At 44.5% G+C, this 19,024-nt stretch overlaps 1 protein-coding gene across 1 annotated transcript in view; it reads left to right on the top strand.

Annotated features, from left to right (window-relative positions):
• The first annotated feature begins 18,108 nt into the window (after window positions 1-18,108).
• Window positions 18,109-19,024, top strand: part of RMDN2 (regulator of microtubule dynamics 2) — a 77,337-nt gene continuing 76,421 nt past the window's right edge. The window contains exon 1 of the mRNA XM_049652280.1: window positions 18,109-18,662. The gene's annotated coding sequence lies outside the window, so the exon portion shown is untranslated. The remainder of the gene's footprint in view (window positions 18,663-19,024) is intronic.

The raw sequence follows: 19,024 nt of genomic DNA, 5'->3' as shown, positions 1-19,024 counted from the left end.
AACCACTTTAGTCCCAGCTTCTGTAGATGTGAACGAGACAGCCAGACTTGCCTATGCGTTTGACGTCTTTGGTGTTTTTAACAATCATGACGCTGCCATGCAAGGAAGGAAGGCACCATGGTCTTCAATGTGAGATAAGATCAATAGGCAAACACACAAGTTAGGAGCTTGGAGTCACGGTTTCTACATATGGTGGCAACAATAATTATACGTGAGGCAGATGATGATCTTATTATGGAACACTGGAGAAAAGTTAACACACTTTATGTGTTTGGTAGAACATCTTGAGTCTTTCCACCAAAGAAGATCCACACATAGGAAAACCATGGATATAGAATCCATTTCCGTCATCAAAGATCATGTAAATATCTCACTGTTATGAAGAAAGAACGTTTGTAATTAAATTTTGCTAATGTTTAATATTTAAAACATTTGCTAATGTTTAATATTTAATGTTTAACATTTGCTTAATGTTTAATATTTAAAATGTTGGTACAAGGTATATGTAATTCGTAAATAAATATACATACACCAGAGGCTCTTTGGTCCTCTGAAGGTCCTGTAAAATCTAGTCCATTCTACACAGTAGCTGCTTAATAAAGTTATGGTGATGTAAATTACTGATGAAGGAACCAGAGGAAGCGTTAGGAAATCAAACCAAAGGTGCCAGTAACAAGAGTTTAATAGATTAAATAAAGGGTTGTGCCAGCATTGCGGCTGGTTTCTGGTTGCCATGGAAACCAGGCACCCTTCAGTCCTCCTATTTTGAAGGCCAGATTACTGAGGACAATTGGCCGGAGAGAATGGGGCAAAGAGGCCATTGCTGGAAAAGTGACCTGGCCCAATTACTCAACTTCCTCATTGGTGAAGCCAGAGGGACAGACCGGATGACGTCTCAATCCTTGGGCTGGTATTTGGCCTGTGTGTTCCTACAAGAACATTCCAGGTCTTAATGTGTTGAAACACTTTCCTACTGGTGGCTATGAGGCTGCTAGCACACTTCCCTTAAGGGCTCCCCTATGACCTCCCTACCCTCACTATGCAAACCCTTCTGTCCTTTCTTGTTCCCCCTGGATCTCCACCCCCCCCCCCCCCCCCCCCCCCCCCCCCCAAACCCCCCCCCCTCCCTTTTTCCCCCCCCGGGTCCCCCCCCCCCCCCCTCCCCCAGATCTGGCAACAAAGGGCTAACGCCTTGGCTCAACAGCGGACTTCCAGACCCAACCCAGCGCTGTCGCCTTGGTAAGTCACTGTCACGCCCTTCCTGGTCAGGCCCCTGCCGTATCTCACAATCCAGCCTCCTCGAGTATACAATGGAATATGGGGGTGGCCCTCCTCGGAGGGTTTGGCTGGACGGGGAGGTGAAGATGTGACCAGGATTGAGTTACCCAGCTCAGCTGCCCAGACTGTGTCTCAGTCTCTGCACTGGTGTCCTGCTCAGACAAGGCCCGGGAAAGCAGGAAACGAAAAATCCACAGGGATGGGCTTGGCGTATCCAGCCATGGAGAGGTGAGCAAATCAGTGCCGGACTGTCCATGGCTCAGTGGGACGCTTCTTCGTGAGGGCTAAATTTAAGCTGCTTGTTTAGACGTTTTCAGTCTCCAAGCTGTGGCCGATGCATCACGCACTCAAGACTACTACTGAAGGTAAAGAAAAAGTTTGTACAAACACTTGAGCTGCGGGAAGGGATTTGAAGCTCAGGTCCTCAGAAACGTACCTGAAGACTCCGAGAATTAACTGATTCCTTCCTCCGACATCCTATTTGGTGCTTCTGTTGGTGGCTAAACTCCGGCTTGATTTCTCAATATTGTAAAACGTTTTGTGGGCTGCACAGGACTCTAACATGCATGATTGTATCTGCTTCTCACAACAACCCCATGCTGGGCAGTAATTATTATTACTCATTTTACAAACAAGCAAACCAAAGAATCTCAGAGAGGTTCGATAACCTGCCCGCGCTGTTTCTGAAGTCAGGCCCTCAGGCTTTAAATCCAATGTTTCCCATTACGTCATGTTGTTTCTTAAAGTCCTGTGAATAAAAACAGGGCCCTCTTTTGTTTGACTTAGCAGGAAGCAGCCCAGTGAAGCTTAGTGGTGTATGTTCATTTCTGAAGCAAGTTGGTGGCAGCTAGATTAGGTAGAGTTTGAAAAGAAGTACAAGACAGGGTCCCAGGAACTTGCTGCCCTGTCAGTAAAACAATACACATACCCCTGGGAGTCATCATGAAAAATACAAGAACCCACTCTTTTTCGGTCGTAAGAACTTAACTGATTTCTCTACTGATAAGTACAGTTCATTGCCACGTTGCCTCTTCAGCAAGTGAAATAAACAGAAAACTTAGCCGTAGAAAGTTGACTTCTTGGATGCGTACCCATAACCAAGGAGGTAGAATAGGATGACAGATTCAATGAATGAGGAAGATTTCCCCAGGATTTGGAAAGAATGCAGAAGAAAGAAGAACAGTCTGCTCTGATTGTAGCATTGGGAGAGGGGAAAACTTCAGGCAGTGCATGTTTTCTGAACCTGCTAATGGAAGGAGTTCTAGAGAGAAGCCTGTAGACATTCTGTCACTTGTCCTCGCCTGTCTGAGTTTTTTGTGTGGATTTTCTTCTGTGGAGGAAGAGACTGAGTAGCTCTTCATGTACTTTCATGGTTTTATGATTGTTTTGCCTGCCATATATGTAAGGAGATGAAGACATTTTTGTTCTTCCAGCAGCTGGTAGGTGAATTCCTTTTCACAGGAGTCCCATTCTTATTGGGGAAATACTCAATAGGCCCACTCAGAGGAGATTCATCTGGGGAGTGGGGAGGAGGGTGGGGACTGGTGACAAGGCCATGTGGGAAGGGCAGACAGTGCAAGGAGATGGAATTGTCTGCTTTCTATGGAGGGAGGGAGGTGGTGTTAGGAAGAGGAAGAGGAAGAAGAGAAGAAGGGAAGACATGGGAGATGTCAGAATGTGGGGTGTGGCATCAGATGACCCCTCTGACTCCTCTCTTACACCATCAACTTCTAGAGATGATTGAGTAGAATGGCCAGGTACATAAGTTTCCAAGGCTCTGAGTTGCCAGGTTGAGGGAGAGACAAAACAGAAAAACATTTGTGAATGTAGGAGCTCAGCCCAAGTTCCATTAGAAAGTTTCCTAAATCTCCAATGGGCAAGGTGGTCTTAGATGAATTCTAGGTTCCATACTTAATCCCTTTAAGGCGTTTTGTACAATATGGAAACCAGGGCAAGTTGCGTGCTTTGCCAGTTTTCAAATTTGGGGTGAGCTTGTACCAGGTACCTTTTTGGTCCTCCTCAACTCAAGGCACCATAATTCTTTTTTTGTTCTAAATTGTAGTTTCTGGAAATCTGGTCTTTGAAGGCCCTCCAGGTGGTCTGCGGTTGCCCAAATGCAATGAGTAGGTTTTGTTCGAAGAGTGTTTTTTGCTAGAGATTTGAATTCTCCATAAAAAGGGTACAAAAATAGATATTTGACAATTGTAACCACAAAGATGGTCACACGCTAGGCAGACACTTCAAATGGTGTGGTTGTGGTGGGGTGTGTGTGTGTGTCTCTGTGTGTTCCATGGTTGCAAGCAGAAGCTTTGAGGTAGGTGGTCCAAGGGATTCTTTCAATGTGGTTCATAGTCTGAAATCTCACTTGGGATGAAGTGAAGCCAAGCATTTACAGGACACTAGGAAATCAAACCGCTTTGTTTGAGAATCTTGAAAATAGGTATTTGAAACTGATGCTTCAACTGAGAAAATATCCTGACCCCAAACCTTCGCAATTCCATTTCTGACCATAATGGGAGGATATCTTAGCCACATAACTCTCTATCTAATTTTATTTCTAGTAGTGTAAGTAGCTACCCAGCTTTGAAGTTTAGTGCTGAGTCATATTTTAGGGGATGGTTTGGGAAGAGATTGGCTAGGAAATCCATTCTCAGAAAAGGTCTTTTGAAAACCTTCATTAATCTTTATCATGATACCTATTTTCTAACTTCACTTAAAAAAATAATACCTGTCCATGACTTCAAAACCATGGCAAGAGTGCAGACCATTCAGATAGCAAGAACTTGTGGCAACAGAGTTTTATTTAAACTCCCCAAATCATAAAAAACAGACATAGCTACAAGGGTGATTAAAAGGAAAACACTAAGGACACCTTCTACATAACTAGGTGAAAAAGAATTCTCATAGCTTCAGAGTATGGGAGGGTGTGCCAAAACGTGAGACTGAAGCAAAGCCTGAGAGAGAGAAGAAAGTCTAAAAAGATCTCAACAAGCCAGAGGATCCATAGATTATCAGCCAAACTCACCCCTGACAAAAATGAGCCATACTCTGTGTGAGAACCTAGGTGAGCAAGTTGAAAATGATCTGATAAAAAAGGCTCCAGTTGGTGCGAAGATGGCTGGGCTGTGTCACTGTGGTGGTCCGAATCACAAACCCCCAAACATGGTCACGTTCTAATCCCTGGAACCCGTGAATGTGTCTCCTTACATGGCAAGAGGGATTGGGGCACCTGGGTGGCCCGGACGGTTAAGCGTCCGATGTCAGCTCAGGTCATGATGTCAGGGCTCATGAGTTCAAGCCCCATGTTGGACTGTGCTGAGCTCAGAGCCTGGAACCTGCTTCAGATTCTGTGTCTCCCTCTCTCTCTGCCCCTCCCCCACTTATGCTCTGTCTCTCTCTCAAAAATAAATAAACATTGACAAAAAAATTTTTGATAACCAAAAAGAGGGATTTAGCAGATGTAATTAAGTTAAAGATATTGAGATGGGGAGCTTATCCTAGACTATCCAGGTGGGCACAATATAATCACAAGGGTCCTTATAGGAGGAAGTCAGGGGGATCACAATCAGAAAGGAGATGTGGCAACAGAAGCAGAGGCTGGAGTGACACGTTTTGAAGATGGAGGAAGGGGCCACAAGCCAAGAGTGTAGGTAGCTTCTGGAGGCTGGAGAAGGCAAGGAAGTGGACTCCCCCACGGAGTCTCCAGAGGGAGTGGGGCACCACCAATGCCTTGATTTTAAGTAAGTGGAACATGTTTTGGACTTCTGACCTCAAGAATTGCAAGCTCAGTTTACATCGTGTTAGCCACTGAGGTTCTGGTGATTTGTTACAGCGGTAATAGGAAACAAATACCCTGGAAACCATGTCTCCCAGAATCCCCTTTCCTGTATGTCCTGGTTAGAGTTGGCCAAAAGACAAACTTGGACAAGATTTGGGAAGTGAGGATGAGTGAAGCAGGAACTGTTTCTCTCAGACAGTCTTCATGATTAGGTACCCTGCAGAGGCCATCCAGGTTGGCCTCATTCTCCTTGGCTACATGTCTAGCTCTTCCAGACTATAGGCCATGCTGAGCCATGACAACCCTGGGCCTCCCATCAGATGCTTGGCCGTGAACCCACAGAGGCCACAGCTACACCAAGGCGAGAGCTTCCTATAGACCCTCTTATGAGTTCCCCTTCATAGCCCCACATCAGAGCTAGACATGTGGCTTTTCAGATGCCATCGCATTCTCCAACTTATCCTATAAGACCAGAGCTTTGAGAGGACTAGTTAGATAATGTTGGTGTTTCTCGAAGTAATTATACCATTTACTCTGCAGTGAGTGGATTTTTCTATTGTCCCGTAACCTCGACAACACTTAATATTGGCTGATTCATCTTGACCAATCCACAAGCTATGTGCTGATATCTCTTTGTGGCTTCACTTCACAGTTCTCTGATAACTAATGACATTGGACATAATATTTTTTTAAATTTTTTTTAATGTTTATTTATTTTTGAGAGAGACAGAGACAGAATGCGAGTGGGTTAGGGGCAGAGAGAGGGGGAGACACAGAATCCAAAGCAGGCTCCAGGCTCCAAGCTGTCAGCACAGAGCCTGACGCGGGGCTTGAACTCACGAGCTGTGAGATCATGACCTGAGCCGAAGTCAGACGCTCAACTGACTGAGCCACCTAGCGGCCCCTGGACATAATATTTTTAATGGCCTTCTACATTTCCTTGTTTCTGAAGCATGTGTGACTTTTGCCCATTTTTCTTCTAGGTTGTCTCCCTTTTCCTTATGGATTCATGATTGTTCGTATACTCTGAATATTAGTCCTTTATCAATATTCTATTGCAAACATCTTATCCCAGGACATGGCTTGCCTTTTCACTACCTTTAAATATTGATGTGATCAAATGTATCAGTCTCTTTTATGGATAGTGCTTATTATGCATACACTAAAACTCAGCAATTCTTCTTCTAGATGTATGCTCCAGAAAAACTCTTGAGAAATTCTCCAGGCACAGGAATATTCACAGAAACGTGGAGGGAGAAACCCAGAAGCTCTGTAAATGTCCATTGAGAAAGGAGATGAGGGGTGCCTGGCTGACTCAGTCAGTAGAGTATATGACCCTTGATCTTAGAGTGGTAAGTTCAAGCCCCACATTATGGGTAAAATTTACTTTAAAAGAGAGAGAGAGAGAGGGAGAGAGAGAGGAGATAAATCCATGTAGGCATGTACATGGTAGTGAACTACAAACACATGTGTCCATATGGATTTTTCTCAAAAGCCTACTGTTCATTGAAAAAAATAATTCCTTTTGTTAAAAATTCAAAATCAGCCCAAGTTAAATAATCTATTATTTAGGGATAAACAAAAAAACAAAACAAAACAAAACAAAACAGAACGAAAACCAGAGGTGGTAAGCTCTAAAGACAAGGAAGGAGGTGATCTGTACAAACCTCAGGATTATGGTCACCTCCTGAGTGAAGGAAAAGTTGTGAGGTGAGAGACACACGGGGGCTTCGAAGGTGCAGACGACATTCTACTTTTCAACCTACCAGGTGTCGGCAAAGCTCTTCCCTTTATTACTATACTTTGAAATGAGCATATGTTTTAGATATACATTGTTGCGTGATTTCTTTTCTCAATAAAACATTTTAGCACATCATTCTCCTAACAATTGCTTTCGTCGTCCTGGGTTAAGGGAGCTCAAGATAATAGAAGATTCAGAGTACTTTAGGATACTGTGGATCTGTTGCCCAGTTAAGACTACAGACCGCTGGCCCCCACCCAGGCTACTGAGTCAGAACGTCCAGGGTGAGGCCAAGGAATCAAGTCAGTTGATTCCCAGGTTTGGGGGCACCTAGTCCCCCACAGTACGGCCACCTAAGGGTGTCAGTGGCTCCCTACCGCCCTCTCGTGGCCAAATTTTCCCATCCAAACTGAGCACAGTAGCCAGCCAAGATGAGCAAGTGCAGACGGACTGTCTTGGGATCCGTGGTCTTGTCCAGGTTTGGTGGCAGCTCTGAGAACTTCTACCATTGAACTTCTACCAGGACACAGTAGAGAGGACCCACTAGGCTTGTCTAGCATTTCTGTTTGAAGTCTTAGGCGCTCTAGCCTGGCTTACTCGCCTGAAACTTTATCTGTGCTCTTCCTGACAGAGATGATCTCATGGAGCCAAAGACCTCTCTCACCTGCTCCAGACCCTCCTGCTGCTTGGTCCTCCCTCCCACAGAGATGCCCTGACTCTGTATCCTGCCCCCACCCCCCCTCCTCCCCCCGCGGACTGGCCATCTGCACACAAGTGCCCTACATTACCTGGTCTCCTTTTCTGCCTGAACAAACAGCTGTCTGACTAGACCCCTGGTCCTGGCCTCTCTACAAGAGCCTATCCTGTCCTTTGGCTTCCAGAAGATGAGAGCTATTAAGAGGCCAAGAATCAGGGCACCCGGGTGGCTCAGTTGGTCAGGTGTCTCACTTTAGCTCAGGTCATGATCTCACAGTTTGTGAATTTGAGCCCGTGGGTTGGGCTCTGTGCTGACAGCTCGGAGCCAGGAACCTGCTTCAGATTCTGTGTCTCCCTCTCTCTGCTCCTCTCTCTCTCTCTCTCTCTCAAAAATAAGTAAAGCTTAAAAAAAATTTTTTTAAGAGACTAAGAATCAAAAGCCACAGAGAAATGCAGGCCGGATGCACGCTCTTAGGCTCCATGAACACACTGCTTCTCCACCCCAATCCACCACCCTCCTCCTTTCTCTCTCTCTCTTTTTTAAATGTTTATTTATTTTTGAGAGAGAGAGACAGACTGTGAGTGGGGGACGGGCAGAGAGAGAAGGAGACACAGAATCCGAAGCAGGCTCCAGGCTCCGAGCTCCGAGCTGTCAGCACAGAGCCCAACGTGGGGCTCGAACCCAGGAGCTATGAAATCAGGACCTGAGCCAAAGCTGGACGTTTAACCAACTGAGCCACCCAGGCGCCCCTCCTTTTTCTCTTTCTCTTCCTTAATCAGTCAGTTTCTGATTCCTGACATGGAGCTTGGAATGGGCAGGTTACGTCAGAAAAACCAGAATTGGTATATCTCAAAGAAGAGTCTGGACCAGACCCCAGGGGCAGAGCCCAAGTGTGGAGAGTCCCCACTTACTTTGCCCCATCTCTGTCCCCCTATTGGACCCTGCTAGAGTCCTAAAGTTATTATACATGCTCATTGATCCCTCTCAAGTGAATAAGCTCTTACTTCATCCCCAGGAGCCAATAACCTGCCCAATGGAAGGTGGTGTGATGTAATGATTAAAAATGAGTTTGGAGGGGCGCCTGGGTGGCTCAGTTGGACTTTGGCTTGGACTTTGGCTCAGGTCATGAACTCGCAGTTGATGAGTTTGAGCCCCGCGTGGAGCTCTGTGCTGACAGCTTGGAGCCTGGAGCCTGCTTCCGATTCTGTCTCTCCCTCTCTCTCTGTCCCTCCAGTGCTCATGCTCTCTCTGTCTCAAAAATAAAGACAAACATAAAAAAAAAAATTTTTTTGTAAATAAAAAAAAATGAATTTGAAGTAAGAGCTGGATTGGAATCTCTGCCCTCTTATATGCCGAGTAGTCTTGGGACGTTACTTTACATCTCTAAACCTCAATTTCCTCCCCTGCAAAGTGAGGATAACAATGTTTAACTCGAAGTCTGTTGTGATTATTGAATGAGACAGAGCATGGAGAAATGCTTATCACATTTCATACACGTGGAAGTACATAACGATGGGGTTTTTGGAGATGAGAGTGGGGTTCGCAGAGTCCAGAGCCGACAAGCAAGAAAGAATTCTTGGAGAAGCCTTTGGTGCAAAAAGGTGATTTTATTGAAGCACGGGGACAGAGGACCCGTGGGCCGGAAGAGCTGCCCGGGACTGTGAGGAGAGACTGGTTGTGTACTATGGGGTTGGGGGAGGTGAAGTCCAGGGGAAGTTTCCAGTGAGATTTTCATATGCTAAAGTCTTCTTTAGAGAGTGGAGGGCCAGCTATTGTCAAGCTAAGGTGGTGTTTCCCTCTAGCAAAGCATTAGCATTCAGACAGTAAAGAGTTCCTGGACAAACGTTTTACTCTGCCAGCCTCAAGTATTCGTCAAAGGGCTGCATGTTGTAAGGAAATTTAGTTCTCTCTGCCATTTCCTTCTGCCTTTGTTTCCCATATCACTATGGAGGGGTGATGGAGACTTAGGTCCTGCAAGACTATGATCTCTATCACGCCATTTAAGTTAGGAAGAAGTTTTCCATGGATGTAAATCTACCAAGAATCTTTTCTGGTTACTCTGTCAGTTAACCATTTGTTTTTCCCCTATCCTTTGTTCTTGGGCAGCCAGGAGTGTCCGAGGAATATCACACATATCCCACTTGGTTTGCGGGGGGGGGGGGGGGGGGGGAGGCGGGGGGGGGGGGGTTGGGGGGGGGGGGGGGGGGGGGGAGGGAGTGTTTGTGGCCTGTCAGCTTGCCTTATGCTCCCTCATGATTTAATACATATTGCTTATTACTTATTATCAAGTCCAGACCTTTTAGGGTTCCAAGGGCTGTATCTTAGAGGCGGAGTCGTTTGGAGCCCGATGGAAGCATCCATTGCCCAAAGGCTCCATTTGGAACAGCCAGCTACTCAGAGACTCTCTAGAAAATGCTCCAGTGTGACTCCATCCTGCCTGTTTCCTCCAAACCCTATCAGGGCACTGGCCCAGAAGCTGGCATTGCACCCTCTAGCCCAGGGATCACCTACCCTTCCCGTCTGTCAGGTGGGCGAGAGCCCTGCTCCATTAGAAGAGGGAGGACCCTTTCTGTCTGCTCTCTCCTCGGCTTGCTTTTCCCCTTCTTTCCCTCCCTTCCTTTCCCCTCCCCTCCCCTTCCCCCTGGCCTACATTCTCACCAGATACTGTTTTCCCAATACCTGTTGGCTGTCACTCAGAGTCTGGACACCCAAGCTCCCAGTTCCAGAGAACATGGCTTCCTAATCAGGTATCACATTGTTACTACACGCTTCAGATCTAACAGTTGAATCCCTCAAAGCAACTCTTCAGAGCACCCCCAGGAAAACAAAACAAACACAAACACAAACAAAAAATCAACACACATGCGATGCCTGGATAACCTCAGCTGTGAGGTGTTCTGTGCCCAGGGGCAGCCTACCTCTGCTCCTACCCTGCAGCCTGCCTTGCTTACTCAGTGCTTTCTTCCTCCTGCCTTCCCTAGTCAAATCTCTGGTGTGAGGAACACAAAGAACTCCTGAAAGGGCGGGCCTACACCGGCCGACTCCATCTTGTTTAGTGTCCTTCACCTTGACCACACCTCCTCCCCTTGAGTAACCCCCCCCCCCCACCTGCCTAACAAGACTCGGACCCTTCCCCAGGACCCTTCCCCCGCCAATCGTCTGAGGTCATAGCCATTACCTCACCAACTGCCCCTAGGCCCCAATAAAACCTTTGTCCTTTTGAAACTCGTTCTCTTTCCCTGGTATCTCACCGCTGTGTCGGTGCAGGTAGGGGATTGAGCTCGAGCTAGCTCGAATAAAGGCTCTTTGCTTTTGCATCGGACTCGGCTCCCTAGTGGTCTTTGGGGATCACGAATTCTGGGCATAACACTCCTTGGGCTGCTTCTCCTTGAAGGTGAAGCCTGAGAGATGGCCCATTGCTAGGGAGGCCAGCATGGACCAGAAGCACTGCCTGGCTCACTGGGGGTGTTTCCTCAAGGCATGTTTTCTAGGACACGGAGCCTGGTGTGTCCTTGAGAGCACCGTGAGCACACTCGCCCTGCTTCGAACCGTAAAATAAACTCTTTATTCCTGACTAGACATGGAAGACGCTGGAACCCCGACGGCAACCGTGAAACCCGAGTTATGGATCCAGTCCCGCGCTCGTTGGCTACGTGACCCTGCTAAGTTATTTTCCCCTCTCTGGCTTCCTCATCTGTCAGATAAGGGGGCTGGGCTGGGTGGCCTCAGAAGCCTCTTCCAGCTCTGATGGGTCCCCATCAGGTTCACCAGGGCACGAGAAAGTCACACCTCTTCATTTGGCGGCACTGCCCCTCCGAGAAGCTCCAGTCATTCAGACGGACAAGTCTGTCTGCTTTGGTCCTCAGTACAACTTCCAGGCTAGGTCCTTGACTCATCCGTGACAAAGATCCTTTCAGGTGGCTTGCCTGAAGTCACAAGGCAAATGGACTTCAGAGGTCAACACAGCATCCCAGCTCTCCCTCCCAGCTTTATTCAGCCAAAACAGCCCAAGACGAAACAACCCTGGTGACCACCGCCCCCAGAACGATTCTTGATAGATTTACATCCATGCAAAACTTCTTCCTAACTTAAATGTTAACCTTTAACATGTATGTACTTAAACACACAGACCGTCATCATTCAAAACTCTTCCTGTAACTCGTATGAAAGAATATTTAGAAATTATGAAACTATATCCGTCAGCTTTTTCTTTCCATGTTTTGTTTTTAATTTTTTTTCCTTAAGTCTATCCATTTATTTTGAGAGAGAGAGTGCACAAGCGGGGTAGGAGCAGAGAGAGAGGGAGAGAGAGAATCGCATCCCATGAACTGTGAGATCATGACCTGAGCCGAAATCAAGAGTCAGAAGCACAACCGACAGAGTCACACAGGAGCCCCCTCTGTGTTTTAGTTCCAGTACACAGGTCCCAGGGCACCCAGAGCCTGGTGGTGCTGATTCAATGTGGGGGTACATAGTATTCGGCAGCTCTTCATTTCACAATGCTGAGTGCTTTTTTTAAATTTATTTTGGGGACACCTGGGTGGCTCAGTCGGTTGAGCGGCCGGCTTCGGCTCAGGTCATGATCTCGCGGCCCATGAGTTCGAGCCCCGCGTCGGGCTCTGTGCTGACAGCTCAGAGCTTGGAGCCTGTTTCAGATTCTGTGTCTCCCTCTCTCTGACCCTCCCCCGTTCATGCTCTGTCTCTCCCTGTCTCAAAAATAAATAAACATTTAAAAAAAATTTAAATTTATTTTGAGAGAGGGAGAGAGAGAGAGGGCAAGGGGGAGAGGGGCAGAGAGTAAGGGAAAGAGACAGAATCCCAACCAGGCTCCACATGGTCATTGCAAAGCCCAACGTGGGGCTTGAACCCACGAACAGTGAGATCATGACCTGAGCCAAACCAAGGCTCTGACGGTTAACCAACTGAGCCACCCAGGCCCCCCAAAACTGAATGCTTTAGGTGCACAGCTCACCGGCACAGAAACCCACACTGACTCAGCTCTGAGTATTGAATCCCCACAGACTAATCGGGCTCCCAGGAGGAAAACCACTGAAAGGAAACATTTTTTTCCCAAGGCAACATTATCTTATCTCTGACTTTGTTCCCTTATCTAAGAAGAGAGGATCAAATTCTTCCTGCTTTTCCCAGACCCGTGCTTGTGGTGTTGGAAGCAAGGCTGATTTCTAATTTTCCTCTGTGATAAATCTCCACATGCACACAACTGTATAAAAGGAAAGTGAGGATTTGGAAAATCTCGAGGTCGGGAGTCTTTCGTTAGATTGCTGTGCTTAATTGTGTCACCATTTTTTTTTTTTTTTTTTAAATTAACGGGCCAGTTTGCCTCAGAAAGTTCTGTTACCCCACCCAGGTAAGAAAGCCGGGCAAGAGTTTCTAAAACCCCTAAGGATGGAGGGGGCAGGGGGCATGCAGAGTGCTGGGAGGGCCAGAGAGCAGAAAAAGCTTGCAGTTGTGATGCAAAAGAAAACAAAACGCTAGACCTTGAAATCAAAGGCCTCCATGGACCCCAGCTCCTGAAGCCAGAGTATGAGCCCAAGGACAGAGTGGAGGGAGGGTTTGGGGGGTGGAGGCAGAAACAAGTTCCCTGGCATGAGAAGTGAATGGGAACAGAGCATGGCCACACTAGTGAGGTGCCAGGATGATACATGAGCCTCCCTAAGAGCTTAGCTCACCCTCAGGGAGAAGGAGAGAGGGTGAATTGGAGTGGAAGATTCCCAGATTTAAAATCTAGAAGCAACCGAGTTCCCCTGAATCGGTGATATTAATCTCTGCTGTTGCATTGCTAGCCAGGATTAAAAGATCCAGCATGGAGTTCAGGTACAGATTAATAAAGAAAGTGACATTTCTGCATATTTGAATCTTCTGACTGAAAGGCTTATCTACTCTACTAGCGATATTTTGTTTTACTGAAGATACCTTGGTGGGATCTCTGTAAGGATCCACTAACTCCCTGACTCCCACACTGTGAATGTAAAAGCCAGAATCCTTTTTTTTTTTTTTTTAAGTGTCATTAGACACGGGGCGCCTCCACAAATCTTTCATGGCCAATTGGAAATTTGTTTGTATGTGTACAAAAGGAAAAGCAGTGAAAGCTGTTTTTGCATGAATACAAATGTGATCTCTACAAAACAAAACTCTTTCTTGACCTCCCGTATTTTTGGACCTCTGTTCACTGTGTTTCTGGCAACCATAATATGTCGGAACACATTCTCCTTTTTCACACAGACATTGCTCCTTCAAGTGCAAAAAAACGTGTTAGTGGGAGAGCAAGCTCATAACCAACACCCTGTTCTCTCAAGTGAGTTAATGGGCTGGAATTACTCTCAGGAGATAGGAAATATCTGGGCCTGAGCTATTCTAATATGAAGCCAGGTTTAGAAATCTGACTCACTTGTATTGAAACACCTAGGCAGAAACACTATATCTGCTCATGAAACAATTTTGTTTGCTCGCCCACAAGTTGCTCTGCCCAATAGCCAGTCTCCTTCCTATTCTTCCTGTTTGACAAAGTCTGCCTCCTACAACAGAGGTGCAAAGGACAGTTGTTTGTTGTTCTGAAACAGCTCCCTTATGGTGATGGCGTGGGTATGATCAGTTACAACCACTGAGACATAAGGAACACCCGGGGAAATTGTCCTTAGTCATAAAAAAAAAAAAAAAAAAAAGAGAGATGGCCTCCTTCTTCCCTCCCGCTCTTTGAAGCAATGGTGAAAGGGCCTGATTCCTGGAGCTGGGGCAGCCATTTTCCAACCATGAGGACGCAGGCCTAAGGCAAAAGTCAACACGCAGTGGGTTGCAGCTCGGAAATATGGTAAGTGTCTGGCTCCTAATGATACTGTTGAGATGCTGAATCAATCTGATCTCCAGACTTTTTGAGATATGAGATGATAAAAACCTTAAGTGTTTAAGACATGTCAAGTTGGTTTTCTGTTACTTGCAGGCAAGCAATACATTAAAAGTCATAGGAAAGAGAACTAATTTCCATACACTGTGAAAATGGAATAAAAATATTTTAGGTTGTGTTCTAATTGTCCTGGATTTAAAGGGAGGGAGTCCCCTTCCCTTTCACCTCCATTTTATTCTCCAGAGCTAAATGCTTCATTCTCTCTGGAGGTCCACCCTACTCCCAGCCCCTCTGTCCTCTCAGGACCACCCCTCTCAGAGCTTTTCCTCCTAGTCTGGATCTGTTCCCCATAGGGGTTTCTCTGGCACTCCATGGTGCTTTTTCAATGGCTCTTGCATAGTACCATGACAGACCAAATAGATGATTTCCTTATCATCCTGGGTATTCAGATATTGCAAACATACATGAGCACAGAGTGGAGAGCTTCTGTATGATTTTTCGTGACTGCGTGCATCTAGATTTTCATTCTTTACAGTTTTCTTCTTCCCACCACAACTCTTAAAGAAACCCCCTGTGTATTCCCTTCAACGATCTGATTGATGATCTCAGGAAGTGAGTCTAATAAGTGCCTAAGCCATAGTGTACAAGATAAATGAAAAGTACCAAGAGTTGGAATCTTGAGAATGGATCCTCGTGGGCCTTTCTTACCCTTCCTTATCTTTGCACTTGTTCACCTGTTCGTCCCTGTGCACAGGAAAAATTGCAAGAAGGACCCCTGAAGAGGTACGCAGATTCCCAAACCTGAATTTCATTTGGTTTGTTTTTTCAACACGGTCTTTGAACCTCTGTTTTTGCACAAAACACCAAAAATGAATAAAGAACAGACTTAACAGTGGTTCCTCCAGTATAATGCTGCCTTACCTCATTTTTACTTTAGAAATACTGTTACAGTGCAAAGTTTCTTCAAAGGGTGGCCCATGCGACATCAAGTCAGAATAATATTTTGCTTAATTGTTTTTTAATGTCTTATTTATTCTTAAGAGAGACAGAGAGCAGGAACAGATGAGCAGCAGAGCAAGAGAGGGACACAGAATCCGAAGCAGGCTCCAGGCTCTGAGCCGTCAGCACAGATCCCGACACGGGGCTTGAACTCATAGGGTGCGAGACCATGACCTGAGCCGAAGTTGGATGCTCAACCGACTGAGCCACTCAGGGGCCCCCAGAATAATATTTTGAAATGCAAGTTCCTGGGCCCCATCTCAAAGCTAAGAATCTGAAGTCTTGGTGGTCAGAGAGTCTACAAAATAAGCAAGCAGTCTAGTTGATATGAATATGCACATAAATGTCCTAATCATTCACTTTGCTATTTTAGTTACAAACGCTACCTACAAGATTTAATGGGCCTTGCAAAGCAGAAACCAGTGACACTAAACCTTTCTGAAGTATACATATTTAGAAAGAATTCAAACACAGGATAGTATAATCCTGATGAGAAAAAGTGGTTTGATAACCAGAGCTAGCTTCAGGCAAAATTTAGGTCTTTGAGGTAAAGTCAAATATTCCATTTAATTTTGGATAGTTGAGTTGTCCTTTCTCCGTTTCCCCACAAATTCCATATTCCATGACCAATGGTCCTTTCTCCTCCATAACGTACCTTACCTGGCATTAACCGTTTACGAAAAAACATTTTTTAAAGCAATCACGTAGGCTGGCTACGTAGGTGCAAACTTGCCAAACTTCAGGTTGAGAATTCAGGTTAAAGAATATAGATGCTGAGGTATTTGAATTTATCCATCAGTCTTTTTATTCATTCAAGATGTATATTAGTAAATGTCAAGTACTGAGGGTAGAAAAATGAATCAGACCTGGGCCCATGTTTTAAGAAAAATAATCTAACCTTAGAAATTCAGAACTCACATCACATTCTTTCAATGTTGCAGCATTGCTTAACAAGCTTGCCCAGGGGGTATTTAATTCTTTAGAAGAATGCACGAGTGTTTGGGCTATTCACTGTTAAGTAAGGGCTGAGATTCCATGAAGTTACATGTCAATTTATAGGTCTACAGGTTAACTAGAGGGTGGAGGCCACGGATGCTGTTAAACATCCCACAACAGGGAATTCTCCCTACAACGAACAATTCTCTAGTCCCCAAAGTCGGTAGGACTGAGGTTGAAAAACCCTGTTCCAAAGAGATCAAAAGCCACTAATTTGGGAAATCAGGAGACTCTGTCGCCTTAGTGAGAGTAGTGTTAGTGGTTTCCTGTATTGGGCTGGTAAATGGTTGGGGGATCAAGAAGCGAAGTCTGTGAATGGAAAGTTTTCTCTCACAGCTTTTGGTAGTTCCCCATGTGAGATAAGGTATAAACACCAAAGGCAAAGCAGGGTTAAGAAGCTTTTTGCGGAAGGATAGTTGGTGGTAGCAAAGTATTTAAAAATATTTGGATCAACTGAAATTTTCATTTTTCCTTTAGATATTTGATGCTGTTGAAGCTCTAACCTGAGCCAGAGTGGCAATTACATCATCTTTTTTTTTTTTAATGTTTACTTATTTTTGAGAGAGACAGACACAGAATGCGAGTGGGTTGGGGCAGAGAGAGAGGGAGGCACAGAATGCGAAGCAGGCCCCAGGCTCTGAGCTGTCAGCACAGAGCCTGACACCAGGCTCGAACTCACGAGCTGTGAGATCATGACCTGAACCGAAGTCGGACGCTCAACCGACTGAGCCACCCAGGCACCCTGGCAATTATATCATCTTGTTGAAAGATCTTTACCGCTTTTACCCCTTAAAAGGAGGAGAAAATACTACTACTTACTTTTGGTCGTGCCTTCACAATCACAAGTATTTAGCAAACCATAATGATAGAAGTGCCTTTATGTCGAAAGTTGGGTTCTCACAATTAAATATACTTTTTTAAACTACTGTCACTCTGGAAAGTTGCATTGCATTTTTCTATGTGAATATCTCAATGATTAAAATTAGTTTAAGAGTCTTTCATTTATTAAATACAGACACCCCTTGAGTTATACTTCCTGTACCATGAGTGGACTACCCTGTGGCTGAATGGATAGTTCTTTTCTTGCTAGAAAACTCAGCAGATCCTGTGGTTGGAGGTAGGAAGAATTTTTTTTTTTTTTTAATTAGCAGGTAAGCAGATGCAATAGTTACAATATGGGGTCTCTCTTTTCATCGGACAGTTATTAGCTGCTGCAGCTGGCCGGGACAAGTCCCTTTTTTCTTTTTTTTTCCTAAGTGGAAACAGTGAAGGCCATAGCTACAGATTGGTGATAGCCTGACATCAGCAGTTCTGAGTGAGAATTCAACTGAAACCATATAGTATGTTATTGTGTAGATTACAAAGGATTTTATGGGGTTACTTAGAAAACAAAGCACAATTATGGCATGATTTTTTGTAAGATATGTTCTAAGTTCCAAACAAACCACAATTATTTTGGATCATAATGCCTATAGGTTAGTCACCTGCTTTATGAAGCAAGTTTTCTTCTAAAATCATTACGGGAATGAATTCCAATCTTCATCTGTTTTTAGATTCACTTTTCTGAATGAGAGTCTACTCGTCTTAATTATAATGATGGGACTACAATCTTTATAAAATGGAAAAAGTTTTAACAATGGTTGGTTAATTAATGAGTCTCTCTTGTGGCATAGAATGAATTCTTCCTACAGATTTATTTGCATACCAAGAGGCTGTGTCTACTGAATAATTTTTTGAAAGAGATCTGCGTCTAAGGAGAAAATGACTTCTGTTTGTATAGTCTGAGGAGAGTAGGTCTGGGAAACTGCTAACCTAAATTTTCCCCAGCAGAACCTCCTGCAAAATTTGCCTATCACCCAGGTTCAAAATGAAATCTTTTGTTCTCCTTATGTATAATTAAAACTATCCAGTTATTTTAACTACTTTGTACATACATGTATTGCAACAGTGTTTTGCCTAACTGATGAACATTTGACTTTGTTTTGAATCTGCCACAAAGAAACTGACCTTGCCCTGTGAAGCTGACATATAAATCAGAAAATGTCCCTGAACATTTTCTCTCAAGATGAAGAAAAAAGGCAGAGGGGAGGGGCAAAATTACTCTGTACTCTGAATACGTTGAGTTCCATTTTCAAGTGGATCCAAGGCTGTGCTTTGAACTTTGAACAGGCCGACAAAAAAAAAAAAAAAAAAAAAAAAAAAAAAAAAAAATTCAGTGTAAGAATGTGACTTAAAAAGCCTTCTGCAATTTCTGAAGAAATTTCATTCCTCTCTTCAAGTGTGCCGGAAAAACTGATCATCGTCGAACAAGGTTAGTATCAATCAGGCAAAGTATATGCCTTTCTGCAGATGACTTTCTTCACTGAACAAAAACTTAATTTTTTTAGCCAGAAAGAAAGTTTTTAAAATGAACTCCATATTTCAATGAGGTAACCATATTTAATAAATTGTTTCAACATTGAATTGCTAACTAGTATTACATAAATATTGTTGCTAATTTTTCTTTCATACATACTTTTCTAAAATACCTGTTAAGATTTATTCAGCACAGGAATATTGGGTCAACTATTTTATTGTATTTAAGTGATGAATACGTAGTTTATTACACTAATTACTTAGGCTTGTGGAAACAGTTAATAAAATTATTCTTATGCCTTTTTCAAAAAAAAACAT

This window comes from Panthera uncia, assembly GCF_023721935.1.
Source record: "Panthera uncia isolate 11264 chromosome A3 unlocalized genomic scaffold, Puncia_PCG_1.0 HiC_scaffold_12, whole genome shotgun sequence".
Lineage (NCBI taxonomy): Eukaryota > Metazoa > Chordata > Mammalia > Carnivora > Felidae > Panthera > Panthera uncia.
The sequence above is the reverse complement of the archived record's forward strand: the minus strand, read 5'-3'. Positions and strand labels throughout refer to the sequence as shown.